Here is a 3,739-nt window from a genome sequence, read left to right on the forward strand (position 1 = left end):
GGCGGCAGACGAGGTTCAGCCAGGGGGTTAACTGCCAGGGGCACTTGAATCGGATGAACTGGAGCAGAAGCGGTTGCCGGGGAAAGTCGATCCGAAATCTGCTTTATCGAAGTCAGCATCTCTGACAGAAGTTGAGAATGTCTAGCCATTAACCCTTTCACACGTACCATCACACAGGGTGTGATCGTTCTACAGTGGTCCCTGAAGCGTACGATCACACCCTGTGTGATTAGAACACCCATTTAGAACGCTCGTTTAGAACGGCCAGTTTCGAATGACGCAACAATCAGCGTTTGAGTTGGCCACACTTTTTTCAGAAATTATTTACACAAACAGTCCTTACAAAGTTATGTCCAGAATGTGAGCAGTTTATTTTTTGGATTCAATGTTCAGACATTCACAGAAGTATATACAGTATAGCATAACACAATCATCCTAACCGGGAAAATGTAGGCTACAATAGTCCTAGCGCTAACTGAGGAAAGATTGACCCAACACAAGCAGTTATATGTTCTAACTCTAGGCTGACATAAACTACAATATGAATTAGCTAATAGCAATTACTATGTATAATTAATCACATCACGGGTGTTCTCACCATTGATCGAAATAATTAGGTAAAACTTTATATAAATCGAAAGTAATCCGATGATTAGTTTCAGCGCGCAGCCATGCATTTTTCCTCACAGAAACCGAAGAGAAGACGAGATGAGTTTGGTCTGTTTATAGTATTGTAATGAAACAGCAGGGTCGTTACAGTATGCATGTTGAAGGGGTGTGTCACCTACCATCGTTCACATCCCACCATTCATTTCCGGAAGTACTCAAAGAATTTATGAACTCTTACTCACCTCATTTTGTTATAACATCTTTGGTCAAACAGACGATTACGTGAACCCAGAATGCATTGTATGTCAACAAACATGGCTACACAGCTGGAATTAGCTTAGCTCATCATAATCAGTATAACCTTCAAAAAAGTATTTTACACACATATGTGCCCATTACAATCTGTGCAAGAATCGGAATGCATGATTTGTCACCTAGATTTGAAAACGTGAATAAAACGGTAAATACACAAATAATTGCCACACGAAACATTTTCTGATAGTGATTTATTGATACAAATGGCGCGTGCCGGCAGTCAACCACGTACCCTCTCACTGTAAACCATTCAGTGTTGTTGTTTATGTATGTAGCTAGTGAGCTAAGCTGAAGCATTAGCAATCTTTCAAAAGGAGACAACAAACAAATGTGGAAATTATGGAGATTTTTAAAAAATTCTGACAATGAGTCAGAGTATGAAAGTCAGGAATCAGATTCTGACTGAGTGAGGAGCTGCCCCCCAACCTTGTAGCCACTGAGAACCCTGAATCTGAATTTCCCTTGTCCACTGACGAAGTCCCAGGTCCCTTTGAAGATGCTGGTGGTGATGGTGGCAGACTGACAGTGGATGAAGTACAGTTCTGTGGTAGCTGGAAGGCTGCCAGCCATTTCATCCCTCCTGGCCCTGCTGATTGTGTTGATAAGTCCCAGTCTGGAGTGCAACGCCCCTTGCCATTTCCAACTGAGGCAGAGTGCTTCAAGTTGTTTCTGACAGAGGAGCTGGTGGGAGACATAGTAGAGACCAATCACTATGCCTTGGAGCTACAGGAGAAGAGAGAGCCAGGAGTGGGGGACAACCACAATTTGTGAAATGTACACATTCCTGGTGACAGTAAAGACTGCTTTCTAGTTCTGCTGCTATGACTGCATTTCATCAACGCTACTACCATCCTAAATGACCCATTATACAAAATAAGAAATGTTAACAGCTGGCAGTAAAGTGGCATGACAAACGAGACGTCCAAGTCCTATCCACTGTCCATACAGCAACCATGTTGGCCACAGGGAAGGTGGACCACCTGACGGGAGAGAGAAACAAACCAGACAGAGAAACATCAAACCAGACTGCGTGCTTGACTATTACCTCAAAATGGGGGCAGTGGATAAGGCTGACATGATAAACAGCTTTGTGGAATGTACTCAGAAAACGACCAAGTGGTATACGATATTTCTCCAGGGTAGCGTCAAAATACAACATGCCAATACTTCTGACGCATTTAGCATTGTTTTACAGAACTAATAGAATAATGTAACTAGCTACATAAGCACGATTGAATATAACACCATAAAAGGTGAGTAACATGAGTAACGTTACCTAGCGTGTCCGCGGTTATACGGAATATACACAAATATATTATGCTCCATACACAGTGAGCTACGGTAGAAACGGTATAACACGACACAGAAACTATTATAACGTAATTAGGCACTTACTTTGATAGAAACGCAGTCTTGATTTGAAGATGGGTCTCTGTAGTGACGCTTCTAGCGCTGAGACGCTGTGCCACTTGGGAGTCATAAGGCCAGGGTAGCTTCGAAATACAACACATGCTAATACTTCCCTGACGAAATTAGCATTGTTTTCCAGAGCTAATAGGAGAATGTAGCTAGATACCTAAGCATTGAGTATAACACCATAAATGTTATGAAATGAGTAACGTTACATCGCCTGTCCGCGGTTATAAGGAATGTACATAAAAACATGACGTTACAGTAGAAACTATTATAACGTATTAAGGCACTTTGATAGAAACGCACACATTACCAAAGGTATTATTGGTAACGAAAACAACTTTGATTTCGATGCAGGCGACAGGTGGAAAATATGAACACGTGTATGCAGGACGGCAGATGAGTAAATGTCCTGCACAAACAATTGAGAAGTGTTTGGGGAATTTTGTCCGGGTCAGAAATGTCCCAAAAATTAATTGGTCCGCAAAAGTAAAAATGACTACTTTTATGTGAATGAATAAGGCGAAACACACATCATTTCAAACTGTTATTAGAAAATAAAAAACTTGTTAGAAAATAATTTTAAATTGACAAATAAAACAGGCTGCGTGCTTTGGTTTGAGGGCAGCGCAGGTTAAATGTACTGTTACATAACAATCACATTCTGGAATGGAGAGAACGTTCTAACATCACGTGCATAAAAAAACTCACGCTGGGGCGACCGTTAGAAATATTTGGAACTCACGCATGAAAGGGTTAAGGCCTCTTGCTGAACCAGAGCAGCTGCTCTGCCTTCTTAACAACACTATCAACAAGGCAGGTCCTACAGGCCCTAGTTTTGTCGCACCTAGACTTCTGTTGAGTAGTGTGGTCAGGTGCCACAAAGAGGGATTTAGGAAAATTGCAGTTGGCTCAGAACAGGGCAGGATGGCTGGTCCTTAAAAGTACATGGAGAACTAACATTATTAATTTGCATGTCAATCTCTCATGGCTCAAAGTGGAAGAGAGATTGACGTCATCACACCTTGTTTTTGTAAGAAGTATTGACAAGCTGAATGTACCGAGCTGTCTGTTTAAACTACTAGCATACAGCTCGGACACCCTTGTATACCCCACAAGACATGACATCAGAGGTCTCTTCACAATCCCCCAAGTCCAGAACAGACTATGGGAGGCGCACAGTACTACATAGAGCCACGACTACATGGAACTCTATTCCACATCAGGTGACTGATGCAAACATCAGAATCAGATTTTTTAAAAACAGGTAAAAATACACATTATGGAACAACCGGGACTGTGGCGAGACACACACAAAGGTACAGACACATGCATACGCATACATTGTAATATTGTTCTATGGTGGCATTATACATTTTATATTGTACATTGTGTATTGTAT

At 41.6% G+C, this 3,739-nt stretch overlaps 1 long non-coding RNA gene across 1 annotated transcript; it reads right to left on the reverse strand.

Annotated features, from left to right (window-relative positions):
• Positions 1–1,258: 1,258 nt before the first annotated feature.
• Positions 1,259–3,085, reverse strand: LOC129811620 (uncharacterized). The gene is made up of 2 exons (XR_008752909.1): positions 2,320–3,085; positions 1,259–1,904 (listed from the first exon to the last, which is right to left on the reverse strand). It is a non-coding gene; the product is annotated as an uncharacterized LOC129811620 (long non-coding RNA).
• Between the last annotated feature and the right edge of the window lie 654 nt (positions 3,086–3,739).

The sequence above is a fragment of the Salvelinus fontinalis genome, chromosome 15 (genome assembly GCF_029448725.1).
Source record: "Salvelinus fontinalis isolate EN_2023a chromosome 15, ASM2944872v1, whole genome shotgun sequence".
NCBI classification, from domain to species: domain Eukaryota; kingdom Metazoa; phylum Chordata; class Actinopteri; order Salmoniformes; family Salmonidae; genus Salvelinus; species Salvelinus fontinalis.